Below are 19686 nucleotides of genomic sequence, written 5' to 3'. Positions count from 1 at the left end.
ATCTGGCATCCCTAGGGCAGGAGCTTCACATAGCCTGTTCTTTAATTCTTTGAATGCTGCCATTTCTTCTGGGTTTAATTCCAATGGGTCTTTCACCTCACTTTTAGTCAATTTAATTAGTGCCTTGGCAATTAAGGAAAAGTTACTTATCCACTGACGACAATAACTAACCATTCCCAGAAACATTCTCACTTCTCTTTGTGTCATTGGGGCTCTCATCCCTCTGATGATTTTGATCCTGTCTATGGTCACTTTCCTCAGGCCTTTCTCAATGTTATGTCCCAGATACTGGACTTCTCTCTTGCAGAATTGCAATTTGGCTGGAGATACTTTTAATCCTCCATCTGCCAAGTGATTCAGTAAAGCAATGGTGTCTACTTCACAAGCTTCACGTGTTTTTGATGCCACAAGCAGGTCATCAATGTACTGGACCAAAACTGAATTTTCAGGCATTGTTAAACTCTCCAGAGATTTCTTCAGCAATTGATTAAATATCGAAGGGCTCTCTGTATACCCCTGTGGAATTCGGCACCATGCCAAAATTCGCTCTCCAAACCGAAATGCAAAAATCGGCTGGCTGTCATGATGCAATGGGATTGAAAAGAAAGTATGGCACCAATCAATTACTGTGTACCATTTTGCATCATGGGGAATCTGATACAAAATCACTGATGGATGTGGCACAATGGGACAGCATGACACAACAATCTTGTTGATTTTTCTCAAATCCTGTACTATTCTGAACTTCCCATTGGGTTTCTTCAGTCCCATTATAGGTGAATTAAATGGGCTGCTCAATATTTCTCTTAACACCCCCTGCTGGATCATTTTCTCAATTATAGGTGTTATTCCTTCAATTATTTCAGGTGTCGGTCTGTATTGTGGGATGTTTGGGTAAACTATTCCATCCTTTACAGTAATTTTTACTGGATCTACATTTCTCATCAGGCCCACATCTTTTCCAGTAAAATCCCAAACTGCTGCTTTTACTGTCTGTTTTAATTCTGGGGGTAATCCGTCTGGATTGAACACAGCATATGTTCTAATAGCCTCACTTTCCCTGTTATCTAGGGTCATTCTGTATGGACATCCTCATCTGGTGTCTCAAAGGCTATTCCATCTGGGGTACAAAAAATAGTACAATTCATCTTGCACAGCAAATCCCTGCCTAACAAGTTCACAGGACTGGTGTCACACACCACGAACCGGTGCATGTCTGAGAATTTCACTATTCTAACCCTTACTGGTTCAGTAAGATGAGTTTTTATCTGTGTGTTGGACACACCAACCACTTGGATTGCTTGATCCGAGAGAGGAAGATTCTTTATATCGGCTGACCTGACAGTCGATCTCGTAGCTCCTGTGTCAACTAGAAAAGTAACACTTTCACCATTGATTTTTCCATCTACAAAAGGTCCTGCCTGGTCTATTTTTAGAGTTGCGCCAAGTACGCACTCTTCCCCCTCTCTTCGGCACCGTCAGAAGTCTCCCTCAGAATCACTTCCCTCATTCCTTAGCCAATATTGTGACACAGTGCTTGCGCGTTTTGGCTTGTTTACCTGTTCTTCATTGTAGAACCCCGAATCCTGGCTGTACTTCTGGGATCCTCTGTTTTGTGGCAAGGGCGGTTTTGGCACCTGATTCTGCTGCTTAACAGCCTTCTGCTGTTGCTGCTGCTGAGCACACCCCTCATTCTGCACCTGTGAATTCAATGATGGATTGTCATCGTTAGCAGACGGTGGATTCTTACACTCGGATTTCCAGTGCCCTAATTTTCCGCAGTTGTGGCAGGGAAACCTTTTCTTTGCTTCCTCAATATTGCCTTTCCCTTTTCCTGGGCCAAATCTAGGTTTATTTCCTGGGTTATTTGCTTGTTCAACCAACTGTGCTTCCTGTCTTTCTGCTACTTTCACCTGTGCCCACATTGCCATTTCTTTCAGTTTTCTTTGCTTTGGCTCAATCTCATCACTGAAGTATTTTGCATGTCTCAGGATCTCATCAATCTTTTTGCTCTGCCAGTCTACGGTATGCTCCCTTATCATTTCACTGATTTCAGGTCACAAGCCATACACAAATCTATATACAAAATGGCTCAGATCCTTGTCACCCAGATGTTCATCTCCACTGAACTGTTTGAAAGCTAGTATTAGTCTTTCATAGTAAGCATGGACTGATTCTTTCACTTCTTGATGTGTTCGATCTATCTTAACCCAGTCTGTTTCTTTGGGAGGTACCTTATTTCAGGAAAGCCATAACCTGCTCATACTTTTTCATTACCTCCGGGTCTGGAGCTCCTGTCTTGGGATCTCTCGGGAATTCTTTAGTGGGCCAGTCTATGACTATCTTACATTCTGCCCACAAGTCTGCTGGTACAATTATATCAAACAGACTATTCAGGTCAATCCACAGAACTTTTGACAATTTCACAAATCTGTCAACCTGTCTATACCACTCGACGGGCTTCTCTCTCAGTCGAGGGAAATCATTTTTAAATGACAAAATATCTTGTCTGGTCCATGGGACATGTACATACCCTCCTCCTGGAATCTCCCTCATGGGATAAGCTGCCACTGTTTTCTCTTTTTCTCTCATAGGGAATGTTGAGTAAGTTCTGTCTGCTGCATCTTCTCGTTTTTTATACCATCTATCTTTCCATTTCTCCACATCTCCCCATTTTCGCAGCAAAGCAATCATCTCCTTAATCTGCCCTGCTCGGCCTACATTATTCAGATTCTCGATGTCCTTATCTGTAAAATCCACTCGGTAAGGCTTTTGTAAAGCTTTCACCTTGTCCATGTCAATTCCCATTTCACTGGCTATTCCTTTCAACCTGTCGTGTGTTCCTTGCTCTCCATGTGATGCTCTTGCACATAAATAGTAATTCCCCATCCTGATGGTTTTTCAGCGTTTCTGTAGGAATTGTTCCTACTATTAGCTTCTCCAATTCTATACGTAGTCTTGCTACATCAATTGCCTGGGATTCCTTTTCTTTCCCCTGCAAAACTTTCAGCCAATCATTCAAATCTTCAGCCGTTATCCCCATAGATTTTTCTGCACCCACTGGTTCTGTCATTCTTTGTGGTTCTAAGATCGATCCTCCAGTCATCCTGCTCCCTTACACACAACCGGAATTCAAAACCGAGTTAGTCTGCACATTCAACTCTCCTCCACATATGGTATGTCTCCACTGATTTTCTCCTGATCTCCACTGATTTTCTCCCGATCTCATTTCTGTCTGTTCTGGAGGAACAACCAGTCTGTTACCTACATATGGAACTGTTAAACCACCTTCACCAGTCCTCTGCTTCTCAAAAATAGGCATAACCGGACCTATTGTTACAGGCACTGTAACTGCTTCAAGTTTTTTAGTCAGTTCTCTGATTTTCTCTGTCAATTCAAATGTGCTTCTTGCTAGTTCTCTTGTCTTTTCATCCTCAATTTCATTTTCCCTTTCTCTCTCCCTCTCTCCGCAAGAGAACTACTGCTTTTCAACTCAGGGGTCGTAACTTCTGTCTTTATAATCCGCAGGGTGTCTCTCATTGGGGTAACTGGTGTTCCTACTTCTGGTTCTCGTCTATACGGGGGTGGTCTTTTGTAGAACATGGTATCTAAGACCTCCTCTTCAGACTCATTCGCCCCATACCTCCTTGTTTCTACATTATGTTCTTTCTCTGTACACTTTTTCCCTTCTGTTTCCCCTGTAGTTCTTACAGGATATAATCCCTCAGTCATACTGGCATCTCGCCATCTTCTCATCCGATCATGATGAGTTTCACGATCATACTTCCGCCCAAACATGTAACGGTAGTTTCCTCCACTCCGCTGCTTTTCTCACTCATGCATTTCATCTTCCCATTCAGTCAATGCCTCAAACTACGTCGGCATAGGCCGAGGCTCTAGATTAATCATCCTCTCCCGTAAGTTTCTCAATATGGCCAGATTAAATGAGCCATGTTCCGGGAAAGCTAAAACTCCATCTTCTTTGGTGTACTTTGCCCAATTGTCTAACCAAATACAGGTATGATACCCATATTTTGCAACCATGAAGGATGCGGGGGTTCTTATCGGAGGAAGTGACTGTCCTTCTCTAGTCACAATATCCTTATCCTTGTCAAACCAGGTCTTAACCTTACTAAACAAGGATTTCTTTTTCTTTTCCTCAGCGTGGTAATACATTTTCTTGTTTTCCGCAACCCTTTAGTCTTTTCTACAAATGTACGATCTCCTGTCCAATTGCAGCGTGACTCACATTAACGCACCAATCCGGAGCGTTTACGTCACTGACTCAGTCCACGAATCTCAGAGCGACTCACACTAACGCACCAATCCTGGAGCGTCTACGTCACCCTGTATGTCTCCCAATCCCTGCGCGGCGTACACTAGCACACCAATCACCGTGCTTCCACCGTTCTAACCCACTGTCCAATCACAGCGCGGCCTTCCTGACGTCAGCAGTTGCTGCAGCAGCTCCTGCTCCTGTCTCTCGTCTACCCCTCCTTTACAAAACTACTCGGTAGACTTTGTTTCAACTTCTACGAGTCTGTTAGTTACAACATACAAACATCTCCATTGTCTGCTTCGCTAACCACAGAACAGCAAAAGACCTTTCTCACAAGAATTCCGCCTTTCACGAGAGCAGCGCTTACCTCTGCCCTACTACGGAATCGTTACTTCCATTGATAAAGTAGCACATCCCTCTACTCCATCCTTCTAGCAAGCACCAATTAACTGTTTTCTCTGGAATGCTCCTAAGAGTTTCACAATTAACCAGAATGCCTTCTCATTCACGCACTTTCACACCAGAAAATGTAGTACATTCACACAGAATCCTTTCTTTCCCGAGAACAGCGAACAGTCTGTCCTACTACAGAATTATATCACACGTTAACAAAGCAGCGCTTACCTCTGCTCTGTCCTTCTAACAAGCTCAGAGAATACCTATTACCTTTCTAGTGATAAGCGTTATTGAAATGCCATAAGGATCCCTGATACCTAAGACCAGAACTTCACAGGTAACCTTCGCTATCATATATACTTCTCTCACACAGAAAATACGTCTCTAATGGCAACACACAACGATGCTACCTCATCGAACCCAGACAATGCGACGCGCAACTTCAATTGTCACCTGTTTTCCCCTGTCTACATACAGGGCCAACAATCCCGCCTCTTCCGAGAGCAGCGCTTCCCTCTGCCCTACTACAGAACTGTCACCGACTTCCTACGTCCCAGAAGCCGTACACACTACATAAAACTCAATACGACTTCAACATATAGTGTTAGTACATATATCAATATCAATCAATAAGCTTATATACACGCAAATTCACCAGATCAAGACAATAGTTAACCATCATTCTGCTACCAAGAAACTGGTGCAGATTGGAGCTTCCGAATCCCCTCTTCTTCCACGGACGGAGTGATTTCACAGTCACACGCACACACACACACACATCATACGCTGGTGGGGCCCATAACACCAACACTCCTCCTACCACTCTATCCGTGCCATGTATAAGGGAAACACTTTTCTATACCTAACCAATCTGCATGTACCCTGAGGTCAATGAGATCATCTAGTTGCTATAGACTTGGTGATACAACTTAACACTCTAAATATTCAATAAACATAACAATAAAATAACCACCCGACACAGTAATTCAAACAGAATATTGTTTATCTTAAATCAAATTGTAAGAAAAGCCAATTAAATGCAAGTTCATTTTTCTCCATATTTACCTATTCTGGCTAAAAGTCGTTTTCTAAGTCAGAACTGGTCCTCAGCAAATAGTTAAAGTTTCCTAGCCGTCATGTAGAGTCACCGTCCTCTCCGTCAGCGTCGGGACCTCTGATCATTGGTTCAAGAAGATGTGGCGCTAGACCTCTCTAGTCTACTAATATTTATACCAAAATTTACATTCCAAATGTTGCAAATATAACTTTCAAAACATTCGTTTGGTGGAAAATATGTCGTCTTGGTGCATTAAGCTACATCATTAAATTTTCCCATGTATTGATAGTTTCAAATTCTGAATAGAAATTAGAAGTCCATAGCTAATTCGTTACTTCTACGGATGTCTCCTCAGGATAAAATGTATCTCATCCATGGGACCATTATAAGTTCATCAGGTTGGATTTTAAAGTTGCAACATTTTCTTCACTTTCAGGGGCATCTGGCATCACTCCCAGATTTGTCGTCATGTACATGGCTTTTCAGTTCAATCAGAGGACAGGGTCGCAGTCAGCGCAAAGCCTCTTTTCATATTTCCATCTACTCGAATGCAGGCTGCGGGTGGTGGCCATTTTACAGCAGGCCACAATGGTCAAAAGAAAACACAAAAACATAATTACTACATAGAAATGATTATACAGTGTTATTCCCCTGCTAATACCCTTATGTGTATGTATTTATCTAGCCATTTGCGACATCAAAAGCCATTAATGCATATTTATTATAAGCGCAAAACACAATAACATCATATAAGCAACATCCATACTGTCAATTCGCTCACCAACTTAGTTCACTTATTGTTTTAGCTATGCAATTGCATTCCCACGTGTAATTCTTCTGTTAATAAGGTTGGTTAGACAAGACTCGACAAATCTTTAGTAATTGCTAATTAATCAGTAGTATTTTTAATAATGACATACGAAAATGAAACAGGTATTTGGTTTTATATTAAAAACCCTGCTCCAGCAGCCCCTCATCACACATACAACTCAGCTTCTCATATCTCGCTCACACACACACACACACTACTTCTCATCTTAACACACATGCACTTATAACTTGCATTTCCTTTCTACACACTCTTTGCAACTCAAATGTGTCTGCACACACACGTTGCATAATCTATAAATACTTAAACATGCTGTACACCTTATCACACACTGATAAACTACATCTCTTATGTTCACGTGCACTAACTCTGCTTAAACACGCACTTATATACGCATGCTGCCTCTGAACCTCATCACAGACATACACATTACCTCCATTCCATTGCATACAGAACCTCTTAACTTTGCCTTGCTATTGGGCAGGCATAGAAACTGAGCAGATTCTGCTACCACACTCTACATCGGATTCCCAGCCCATTTTCTATGCTGACTCCAAAGCCCCCCAAATGCCGCCGTTAGATTCATCCTGAACATCCTGCGAAATACCACATCTCTCCACACTTGAACAATCTCCACTGACGCCCAGTCCAGGGAAAATGTAAGTTCAAGCTACACAACCACTCTTACAAAGTTCTCCACAACACCGGTCCAGCTTACCTCAACCACCGCCTCAAGTTCTACCAACTCACCATACACCTTCGATCTGTGTCCCAGGCAAGAGCACACCTCCCTAGCATCAAGAAGACCAGAAGTGGAGGACACTCCTTTGCATACCTCACAGCTGAGACCTGGAACGACCTCCAGAAACACCTCAGAAACCCACCCCCACCCACGGACTTCAGAAGGAACCTCAAGATACGGTTCTTCCAGACAAAACCGGCATGATCTCCTCCTCCCCCATATGCCTGTCCTACTCACCGTCTGCATAACCTCGTGGGTGATTAGCCGTGCACTACAAATTCACATAACCTAACACGCCTGTGCCATAAGGGAGCCCTAGGGATACTATGTTGGGACTCCTTGCTTTTAGCATTACACTTCACCACTTCCTCATATATTTTAGTGCCAGTTTACTCTCCCACCTCTTCTTACTTAGTGTTCCTCTTAATCTCTCCTTTTTAAGTGTCAGAAATTCTTGCCTACTTCTTCTTTTATTGTCAGATTTTAAAGTTGGATTCTCACCCTCCTCCTCTGTGTCTGGTGTCCTTCTCTGCTAATGCAAGTCATTCCCCTGTCCTGTAAGTGAATAGGCTTGACAGAAGGTAGATTCATTGTTATCCAAATACGCATTGTCTCTAGCACCTGTTAACCTCCTCATTCAGAAAAGAACTCCAATTTCACCTCTTCTGAATTCTGAGTTGCATTCTTTCTAAGATGCTCAGGGTTTCACTTCTCCTCTCTTGTACATGTGCCTGGGTACTCCCCCTCTTCTTTTTCTTCTGTTCTATCAGGGCTTCCTCCTCTTCTGTCCTGGTCCTTTGAGAGATGGTCTCAGAGGAGCACGAGTCCATTGAAGAGTGAATCTACATCTTTCTCCTGGCATTGCCTAGCTGGACCATCACCCGGGTCAAGACCTCGAAACAACACACTACCTTGTCTTTTCTTGGAATAACATTTCTGTCTACGAGAGGCAACCTATAAGGTTTATTTAAATAAGGTAAGATGAGTCAATTAAGTATTTACCTTTTGTTAACATTCAAATGAGGTTGATTGTCGCCCCTTTTTCCTTTCTAAGCCGTACTTGAAAGCCAAGTGCTTTGCTCTTCAGTGGCAAGATATTCAGACATTCTCCCAAAATCGCTCATTATTTTAGTGCTAAGACACCACAAGCCTGATTCACAAAGGGCCTCTGCACTTGTAGCGGAGGCCCCACAGTCATGGGGGAGTCTCGGCACTTGTCACGGAAGCCCCACAGTCATGGGGAAGCCTTTGCACTCGTAGCGGCGGCCCCACAGTCATGGGGGAGCCTCTGCACTTGTAGCGGAGGCCCCACAGTCATGGGGGAGCCTCTGCACTTGTAGCGGAGGCCCCACAGTCATGGGGGAGTCTCAGCACTTGTCACGGAAGCCCCACAGTCATGGGGAAGCCTTTGCACTCGTAGCGGCGGCCCCACAGTCATGGGGGAGCCTCTGCACTTGTAGCGGAGGCCCCACAGTCATGGGGGAGCCTCTGCAATCGTAGCGGAGGCCCCACAGTCATGGGGGAGTCTCGGCACTTGTCACGGAAGCCCCACAGTCATGGGGGAGCCTCTGCACTCATATCGGCAGCCCCACAGTCATGGGGGAGCCTTTGCACTCGTTGCGGAGGCCCCACCGTCATGGGTGAGTCTCAGCACTTGTCACGGAAGCCCCACAGTCATGGGAAAGCCTTTGCACTCGTAGCGGCGGCCCCACAGTCATGGGGGAGTCTCGGCACTTGTCACGGAAGCCCCACAGTCATGGGGAAGCCTTTGCACTCGTAGCGGAGGCCCCACAGTCATGGGGGAGTCTCAGCACTTGTCACGGAAGCCCCACAGTCATGGGGAAGCCTTTGCACTCGTAGCGGCGGCCCCACAGTCATGGGGGAGCCTCTGCACTCGTAGCGGAGGCCCCACAGTCATGGGGGAGCCTCTGCACTCGTAGCGGCGGCCCCACAGTCATGGGGGAGTCGCGGCACTTGTCACGGAAGCCCCACAGTCATGGGGAAGCCTTTGCACTCGTAGCGGTGGCCCCACAGTCATGGGGGAGCCTCTGCACTCGTAGCGGTGGCCCCACAGTCATGGGGGAGCCTCTGCACTCGTAGCGGAGGCCCCACAGTCATGGGGGAGTCTCTGCACTCGTAGCGGAGGCCCCACCGTCATGGGTGAGTCTCAGCACTTGTCACGGAAGCCCCACAGTCATGGGAAAGCCTTGCACTTGTAGCGGCGGCCCCACAGTCATGGGGGAGCCTCTGCACTCATAGCGGCGGCCCCACAGTCATGGGGGAGTCTCGGCACTTGTCACGGAAGCCCCACAGTCATGGGGAAGCCTTTGCACTCGTAGCGGAGGCCCCACAGTCATGGGGGAGTCTCAGCACTTGTCACGGAAGCCCCACAGTCATGGGGAAGCCTTTGCACTCGTAGCGGCGGCCCCACAGTCATGGGGGAGCCTCTGCACTCGTAGCGGAGGCCCCACAGTCATGGGGAGCCTCTGCACCCGTAGCGGCGGCCCCTCAGTCATGGGGGAGTCGCGGCACTTGTCACGGAAGCCCCACAGTCATGGGGAAGCCTTTGCACTCGTAGCGGTGGCCCCACAGTCATGGGGGAGCCTCTGCACTCGTAGCGGAGGCCCCACAGTCATGGGGGAGTCTCTGCACTCGTAGCGGAGGCCCCACCGTCATGGGTGAGTCTCAGCACTTGTCACGGAAGCCCCACAGTCATGGGAAAGCCTTGCACTTGTAGCGGCGGCCCCACAGTCATGGGGGAGCCTCTGCACTCGTAGCGGCGGCCCCACAGTCATGGGGGAGCCTCTGCACTCGTAGCGGCGGCCCCACAGTCATGGGGAAGCCTCTGCACTCGTAGCGGAGGCCCCACAGCCATGGGTGAGTCTCAGCACTTGCCGCGGAAGCCCCACAGTCATAGAGGAGTCTCGCACTCGTAGCGGCGGCCCCACAGTCACGGGGGAGTCTAGCACTCAGGGCGGAATCTCCTCAATGAGAGTTCTCACTGCGGATATTTTGTCCCGAGTGCGGAGACTTGCCCACGAGTGCGGAGACCCTTTGTGAATCGGGTCCCACATATTTCAGATTCATCCTTTATAAACCTCAATAGCAACCATTATTGGTAACTTCTTGTATTGGTGATTTAAATTCTGGGGTGAACATTCACCAGTATACACTGCTCTGCTTTAAGACATCATCCATAAAATATATCCTCAGATCTGGTCTGATGAAACTACAACGTATGAGTTAAAAAAAAAAAAAAAAAAAGAAACTTTCGTATGTTAAGCCCCCAGACATGGAGTTTATCCTTGTCAGACCCAAGCACTAAAACAGATTTGATTCTGGTTGAACTTTATTTGGATTTTTTCGTTGCTGCTCTCTCTAATCCACAGTTAAGTCCACTGGTGGTCGGATTTGGAAACGTCTAGTTGTTTTCAGCCCAGTATCAACATTATTGCCCAATCTGCTAATTTTGTTAAATTATAAAATGTAAAAAAGAATCCAAATCCTGATGTGTGACTACTCTCTAAATCACTTCATGACTCCGCAGTAGTTCGGAATGGACTGTTCCTATAAGGAGCCGGGCAGTAGTGATTTGCATAAGGTGGGCCTCAGTCAACAATGAGATGAAATGCTACCCAGAGTGATTACCAGTGATTTCGACTATTTGCAAGCAGTCCTGTTGTGCCTTTTGTGCATTTGATTTAATGCCCTAAGTGGCCAAGGGTATGCCTAGACATGTGTCCTTGGCTGACTGTACCACCGAATCTAAGCTACACCTCACTGACGAGGTCTATAAAAGCCATAACCGCACTGGGGTTGCTTGTGTTCTCTTCTGGAGGGATCCTCACCTTGCAGTTTCTGAGGGACTGTTCCCAAGAGGAGCAGGGTCATTACGGATATGCAAATGGTAGGTCTTGCCTACAGTAACACAGTTGGGTTAAAAAAAAAAAATAGGTTTGGGGGCGTGGCCAAGACGCGCATGGAGCGAGACGTGCTTTGCTGAGTCTCCGCTCCGGGACATCCCGTAATTACCTGAAACCCCGTCCACCGGGCCTGTTTCTGTCGCGGGGGTGCTGTCCCGTTGTGGTGGTGTGGCGGTGCTGCCTGGGGCGGTGGGGACCCACCGGATCACCTCTGCAGGGCGGTGATCTCTCGACGGCCTGCGGCGCCCTTCCACGCAGGCGCCATCTTGGTGATCGGCGATGTTGGAGTTCGTCTGGGAGGCAGGAGTCACTGTCCCTGTGAGCTGGAGGACTCTGCCTCCGTCGAAGCGCTGCTGCTGACCAGCTGGGTTGGGCCCCGGGGAGTGGCTCGGCCCCATCCTATCCCTGATGCTGCTTGGCCTGGACGCTGCAAGAAGCCATCCACTTGCCTGGAACATCACCCTCCTGGTGACCCGACACAACGCAGGGACGGGGAGAGAGGCGGCTGAGTTAACCGCGCCCGGCTGGGCCCCTGCTGTCTCTGCCCCTCCTGGTCTGGGCCCTTCGTGCCTTCCTGTTTCGGCACCAGTCGCGGCCTGTGTTTTCCCTGCTCCTGAGGTGGTGGTGGTGCTGGTGCACGCCGGACTAGGCCTTGAGACTGGGCCCTCTCCTCCACAGTCTGCCTTCGCCTTCCTGCTTCCTCTGGCTGTGCCCTTCCTGGGAGGTTGACGGTGCGGGCCGGGGGACGCTGGTGTCTACAGGGGACCGCACTCGGAGAGCTACCGCCACACAGCTGCAGAGGCCCCTACAAACCTCCGAGGAGGCATCCACCCTTCGTGGCCCCTCTTCTGCAGTGCTTGCTGGCTGACCACTTCTTCGCCCTCCAGGGCCCTGGGGACAGGTGCCGGTGGACTTCCCCAGTGTTGGCATGGTCGGTCTCCGTTGAGCGGCCGCACCAGTTCACCGAAGACTGCAGGGAGAGAGGTGGGTGCACTCGCTGGGCAGCTGGGTGTACCTGGTTGCCCCTGGACTTCTGCTCTTGTCCTTCCCCACCCCACCCTGGCCTGCGACCCCTGGTGCCTTCAATCCCGCCTCCAGTGATAGCGTCCACGCTGTCACACTCCGTGCCGGGGTGGCTCCTCGCGTGGGGGTCCGGGCAAGACCAGTTCACTTGGCACTATTTGGCGATGACTGGCCCGCTGGGTTTTCACCCCCTGGTCGGCCTTAAGTGCCCTGCTGTGTTTGGCACCCTCTTCCCCTCCCCTGGGGGTCAGTCCTGGTCTGTACGAGCTTGAGGGGGACCTCTCTCTGCTTGGCTCAACGTTGTTCACCGCCCCAGAGGTCCTCTCTGCACCTCCTTCACGTCTGGACTCCTAGTCTTCCTGGTACCCCCCCTCTTACTGTTGGGTGCCTTCCCTAGCTGCCAGTCACAGCCATGCCTCCCAAGAACAGGGGCAACAAAGAAGCTGACTCTGCGGCCCCCCGTGATAATCCGGTCACCTCTTTGTGGTCTAAGGTGGCCCCACAATCGCAGGACTCCTCCTCTTCATCCCCGGCGTCTACTGGGCTGGTCGCCTCTGGTGCTCCGGTCATCCAGGCTTTTATGTCCTCCTTCCTCCAGGAGAATGGCACTCTCCGGCAGGACTTTAAAACTGGGCCTGAGACATCCGTAAAGCGGTCACAGAAATAGGTGATAGGGATAGGGTGGATGGTCTTGAACGCACGCTGGACAACCGGACGGAGGACCTTGAACACCTCTGACAAAAGGTATCTGAACTCAAAGACTAAAACATCTCTCTGCAGCTGAAGCACGAAGATTTGGAAAACTGCAGTCGGCGGAATAATCTGTGCATCAGAGGTGTTCCTTTGGGTACAGAGGGGACGGACATCTTGAAATACACGGCAGACATCTGTGCAGGAAGGTAAAGGTTCTTCCCCGACAATGCTTGACAGGGCGCACCGTGTGTCTGGCCCCCGCAATCACCCTGAATTTATCCCTGACATTATCACAAGAATGCACCTCTTTGCCGACAAAGAGGCCATCCTTTGCAAGGTACAGGGGGTCAAGTCGTTCTCCTACAATGGCCTGTCCATCCAAATCTTTCAGGATCTGGCCCCCTCCACACTTCGTAGAAGAAAGGAGTTCAAACCTGCTACAGACAAACTCGGGGACCTTGGAATTAAATACCAATAGGGCCATCAGTTTGCTTTGATGTTCTCCTGGGAGGTCCGTCGGCGCGTCATCCGGTCCTTGCGGGAGGTGTGACAGCTCCTTCATCTCCCTGCTGGGGCTGAGGATGAGGATCCCCCCTCCTCTCGCATGCAGCTATCTGGCATCTCCTGCCCTGAGTGGTCTACTGTCTCTCCCTCCAAGTCCAAACGCCAATCTTTGGGACTCGAATCCTCACAGGCCAAACAGGACATCGGCCATATCCGCTCCTTGAGTGGCTCCCCATCACTTCCGATATAGATACTTGGACTCCTGCAACTCCTTCTCTTGTACTCTCACCTATGATGCCCGCCCGCTTGATGATCCCTCTAGCCCGGGCCCGGTGATCTGGTTGAATTTTGCTTGTACTACTGCTATACGGGATGTGGACGACGGCGATTCTTGTTCCCTGGTGTGTCTGCTGCCCCCCCATATCGGAATCCCACAGGAGAGTGACCTCTCCGGAATGGTCCACCTTCGGGATCCTGGACTGATACCATTAGACTCTGTACTCACTTGGCCCAGTTGGCCAGTTGATTGTTTGTTTCTCTTTTCTCCTTCTCTCTTCTCTTTATTCACATTTCTCCCCATACTATCCCCTTCAGAGCGTGCCTTGGCTGGAGGTGGTAATACTGCAGTTCTTCGGGGGGTGCGGAGGGGCCCTTTATGGTTTGGCGTGACTGATGGTGTGCCTGGGTATGTCCCCTTTCTGCCCCTCTCCCTGTTTTCCTAGCACTTGTGCCAATTTCTCCTTCCAGCACGTCCATGGGGGGGCAGTCTCTTCCTCGCTCTTGGGGACTACAGTGTGGGGGCTGTTGGGGTGCGCTTAGTGGCTGGTGAGGCTTGGCCTGACTTGGCTCACGGTGGCCTGCCGGTGATACGAGCTCCTCTATTTTCTGTGACATGACAGATACGATCAAATTCCTCTCCCTGAATGTGAAGGGACTGAACTCCCCTAATAAGCGCCACCAGATTTGGCGTTATTTGCTCCACCACGATCCTGATGTAGTTTTCCTCCAGGAAACTCATTTATTCTCTTCTGATATTCACCTTATGTCCCATCGTAGGTATCCCACCCAACACTGGGCATTCTCTCCTTCCAAGACTTGCGGTGTGGCCATTTTCTTTAAGGCATGCTAGTGCGAAGCGTCCAACAAGGATACAGCTGATGCTGAGGGAAGGTATCTCGCGGTCCATATGGATTGGGGACGGGGCACTTTGCTTTCACAAATGTGTACGCCCCTAATCAGAAACAAGACGCACTTCTGCGCCTACATTTAATAACACTTCTCCGCTCCATTACTACTCCTGTTGTTCTTGGCGGCGATTTCAACTTGGTTTGGGACCCGGAGAGGGACCGTACTGCGCAGGCACGCCAGGTGACCGGGGCGATGTTGGCCTCGCAGTGGGCTGCCCTCACTGACTCTGGTCTTGTTGACGCTTGGAGACACCTGCATCCGGACTCCCGCGATTACTCTTTTTTTTTTTTTCTCCCCCACGTACATCGATCCTACTCATGTATCGATTATTTTTTCTTATCGCTCCCCCTGATTCATCAATTACGCTGCGCAGAGATCTCCGATATATCGATCTTGGACCATGCTCATGTCCTGCTTATGCTTCAACCCCCGGATGCTCGGCGTGCACCTCTACCTAGATGGCAACTCCCCCCGCAGGTCCCTTGGGACCCTGTTGACATGGTGGATGTGCGTAGAGAAATTGAGGCCATTTTGGTCACTAATTTGCTCTCCAACACCCCTGAAGACGCCCGTTGGGATGCATTTAAAGCTACCATCCGGGGGGGTTATTACCTCTATTTCCATTGCCCGGTCTAGGAAGGCACACTTGGTCGAATGTAACCTTTCCAGGGACATTAAGGACCTGGAGCGTAGAGATCATACACATCCATCCCTTAGCAACAGGCGACACCTAGCAGACCTCCGTGGCCAGCTACGTCTTCAACGAACCAACAAAGCGGAACGGCTTTTGGTCACTCTCAAACAAAAATTTACATGGGTGGTGATAAGGTGAGGGCGTGCCTTGCCCGGCGCCTTCGGACCCAGACTGCTCGGTCTCATATCGCTAAGCTTAAGAGGCCAGACAGCTCTTGGGCCATTTTGGAAGCTGATAAGAGCCATATGCTTGAAGACTTCTATAGGGACCTCTATGCTTCTGCCCCTTGTTCCACAGATGATGTTGCGACCTTTTTCGGTTCCTGCCCTTGGAATCCTATTGATCCCCACTACTCGAAGTTGCTTGATGTCCCAATCTCTCATGAGGAAATCACCAAGGCGTTGAAACAGCTCCTGGTGGGCAAAACCCCGGGCCCTGACGGTCTGCTGGTCACTTTTTATCTGGCTTTTTATCCACAGCTGCGTGATCATTTTCTCCACCTGTTTAATAGCTTCACTGATCACTCGGACCTTTCCCCTACTATGAATGAGGCAGAGGTGGTTCTCATTCCCAAGCCGGGAAAGGATCCGACTCAACCTGCCTCTTTCCATCCCATTGCTCTGCTGAACATGGACGCCAAATTATTGACAAAGATTCTGGTGTATTGCTTAGAGCCCCAGTTACCGGGTCTTATCAACCCCGACCAGGTGGGCTTTATTCACCACCGCCAAGGTCCGGACAACATCCGCCGGATAGCACACCTGGTAGAGAAGGCGCGTATCAGAAAAATCCCGGCCTGTTTAGTGTCCTTGGACGCCGAGAAGGCATTTGACCGTGTTGATTGGGGCTTCCTTCGGGCGGTACTTCAGAAAGTAGGATTGGGTCCAGGGATGATCTCCAAATTAATGGCCCCCTATGTGAGGCCTGTCACTCGCATTCGATTTAATGGCTCCCTCACAGCCCCCATCCTGATTCACCGCGGTACCTGGCAGGGATGTCCCCTCCTATTCGCCCTTGCGGTTGAGCCCCGCTAGCTATTGCTCTACGTCGGGACCAGAATATTCGGGGCATACCTATGCGGGCACAGAGCACAAAGCCTCTTTATTTGCTGATGACCTTTTATTGTCCTTGTCTTCTCCTGTGACGTCACTTCCAGCGGTGGCGTCCCTTTTGGAGACCTTTGAATCCCCCTCGGGAAGTCGCTTCAACCTCGCCAAATCTCATGCCCTTAATCTCACACTTTCGGCTCCTGAGGAGGCCCAGGAATTGTGGGACCTTCTTCCGGTCCAGTGGACTGATGCCTCGATTTGCTACCTAGGGCTGGACCTCACCCGTACACTGGTGTCTTGGACCTCGGCTAACTGGCCCAGATATAGAAAGTCCATTCGGGACGAGATGCATAGATGGGATGGTCTCCCCCTAGTGTGGTTGGGGCGCCTTAATGCCATTAAAATGTCTCTTCTTCCCAAAATACTTTACCTTTTCCAATCTCTTCCTACCCCCATGCCTCGGACGGACATATTGGCCCTCCAGCGCGACTTTACTAAATTCGTCTGGGGGAAATCACGACCGCGCTTCTCCCACAAAATTCTTAAGCTCCCTAGGTCTCGGTGCGGGGGGGGGCGACTTGCATGCCCTAACCTGCTGGAGTACTACTGGGCCTGTCGCCTCCGATTTTCTCTCTGAATGGATTGTCCCCGAGAGCGAGAAGCATTGGTTTCATATGGATCGGACGGTGGCCTGTCGTCCCTTATGGGACCTTGCCTGGATCCCTCGCAAAGCCTGCCCCGTAGTGCTTACATAGCCACTCCAACGAGGATGGTATTGGAGATCTGGGATAGGTTGGTGGTGTCACGGGGCCTTACGACGTTCCCTTCTATGAATACGCCTCTAACAATCAATTCTCTTTCACCCTGCCCTACCACCTACTACCTTTGCTGCCTGGACTGTGGAGGGACATTGTGTCAGCCAAGATTTCTTTCAGGGCCCGACCATTCGCGCTTTTGAGCAATGTAAACAGGCCTTTCACCTCTCCGACACCGCGCGCATGCAGTATTATCAACTATGCCACTGGCTTAGCTCTCCAGACTATACTTGAGAGGCAACCAGACAGCTTATCCCCTTTGAGTATTTGGTCCGCAGATTTGATGGTTCACGGGGGCTGATCTCCAGAACTTATTGCGTTCTGCAGCACTCCCAAATACTCCTGCCTCATGGATACCAGACGAATTGGACGTCTGATCTAGCCACCGAGATCTCTCCGGAGGCGTGGGCTCGCCAGTTAAAGGACATCCCCAAAGTGTACCGTAGCATACCCCAGCGCGAGTCAGCATATACATTAATGATGCGGTGGTACTATACCCCCACTTGCCTACACCGAATGTTCCCGAACTCTCCCTCCCTCTGCAGAATATGCCAAAATGCCGACGGGGACTTCTGCACATTTGGAGGTCCTGCTCGGGCCTTGCGCTGTTTTGGAAGGAGGTCCTCAGTCATATCAAAGACGTGGTGGGGTTCCCGATCCCTTCTGACCCGGCCTTAACGATTTTGAGCATTAAACCAGGCATGCTTAAAGCAATGACTGTAGCGGAATGGCACCTGATCCTCCACTTGCTGGGTGCGGCGAGGCAGTCCATAGCTGCCAGTTGGAAGAAGCCCCACCCCCTCTCCATAGCAGCCTGGTTCTTGCATTTGTGGGATGTTCTAGCCCTCGAACTACTCACAGCATGCCTTAACCATACTGATACCCGATTTGACCGTATCTGGCAACCACTTATACGACACTTCACTAAAACTGAGCATTCCCACCTGATGCCTCCTAGGCTACGCACTTTGCAACTTTTTGAAAACTCCCTAGCACCTTTTTCTCTGAGTCGAGAGCCGGAATCTCCGAGCCGCCCTACTTAACCCTAACGGGTGCCCCTCTCCACTCCGGTGCCCAAGGACCCTCACTTTGGCCTCCAGATCCCCATGGTGTGCCTGACATCGACCTCCCCCCCCCCCCCCCCCCCCGGCGCCCCCAAAAGGGGGCTGTCCTCTCTCTCTCTGACCTTTCTCTTTTCTATTTCTATTCTTTCCCTCTCATCTCTGTCTTCTCTTTGGTGGTTGTTTTCGATAACTTTCTCTGAACTATAGATTGTTTCTCCATGCTGCAATGTGATGTTGTTCCTCATGGGGTGGGTACACCGCCCAAGACATGGGGGCTTTAGCTGCTTAGTCTTTGTCACATATTCAGTCAAATTGCTGTTTTGTTCCCCGTTTTTTACTGGGTCTTCAAACTCTCTATGGGCAGCTTTATTTTGACCCCCCCCCTCATTTGCCGTCCTCAGACACTGGCCCTGCGGCCTTGTTACTTGTTCTCCGGAGGACTCTGCATTACACCCTATTTTACCTCACTAGGTTTGATGGGAAGGGGCTGTTTAGACGAGTAGACGCATGCCCCTCTGATATCCTGGCTGCCCTGTGTGGTGCTGATCTTTTTGCTGTTCTCACTGCAGTGATCTGCACGTGTGGTTTGCTTGATTTCAATAAACAGAATTTCAAATAAAAAATGATAGGGTGGAGTGCTACCCAGGGTGGTTGACAGTGGTAAACATTCTCCCATCGCCGTTTCTGTGATGGCCAAGGGTTGCCCAGACAATGGTCATTTGTTCACTGGGCGATACAATCCAAGCTACACCTCATTGACGCGGCTTAACGAGGCCGGAACCGGTCTGCGGTGGCTTGTGTTCCCTTCTGGAGAGGGCCTTGTATGGCAGTTCAGGACGGACTGTTCCCATAAGGAGAAGGGTCAATACTGATTTGCATAAGACCAGCCTTTGTCTAGAGTGGCCCAGTGGTCGAGCCATGATGGCTTAGAACGCTACCACAAGCGTTGCCGGTGGTTCGACTTTTCGCAAGCAACCCCCATCACCTTTTGTGTGAGTAAGAGCAGACCTGCCCCATGGGGGCATTACACTGCCTAGGGCGCCAATGAGGTGAGGGAGAGTGACCCTACTCTTAGGAACAGAGACAAGAGTTGGGAAAGGCCTATGCATCGCTGAGCTGGCGGCTATGCGAGCGACACCAGAAGACGCTGCGAGTCTTAGACTTAGCACAACTTTTTAGCTAGCTGTTGGGAAGTGTGAACGCAAACACGGTATGAAGCAGAACTTACTCGAGGTGTCCATTATTTGCATTACTGTAAAAACTAGGGCCAATCTTGGACTCTTCACAAAGATACATATCGGGGTTGCAGATTTTGTGTGTAATAGAGCATGGGAAATGTTAAGGGTTGCAAAGACTTATTTGTTCTATCTTATCGTCTTCTGATGCGGAATTGCTTTTCTTTGTTCAATTTCAAGGTAACATATGTCTTC

The 19686-nt window shown here is 49.6% G+C and overlaps 1 protein-coding gene across 5 annotated transcripts in view; it reads left to right on the top strand.

Moving 5' to 3' along the window:
- The window catches only part of LOC146863351 (uncharacterized), an 80959-nt gene that overhangs the window by 35906 nt on the left and 25367 nt on the right, over positions 1 to 19686 (top strand). Inside the window, exon 2 of one of the 5 annotated variants that reach the window (XM_085642781.1) lies at positions 8074 to 8279. The exons of the other annotated variants lie outside the window; for them this stretch is intronic. The gene's annotated coding sequence lies outside the window, so the exon portion shown is untranslated. The remainder of the gene's footprint in view (positions 1 to 8073; positions 8280 to 19686) is intronic. 5 annotated transcript variants of the gene reach the window in all.

This window comes from Triturus cristatus, chromosome 2_2 (assembly GCF_964204655.1).
Source record: "Triturus cristatus chromosome 2_2, aTriCri1.1, whole genome shotgun sequence".
Classification (NCBI taxonomy): domain Eukaryota; kingdom Metazoa; phylum Chordata; class Amphibia; order Caudata; family Salamandridae; genus Triturus; species Triturus cristatus.
The sequence above is the reverse complement of the archived record's forward strand: the minus strand, read 5'-3'. Positions and strand labels throughout refer to the sequence as shown.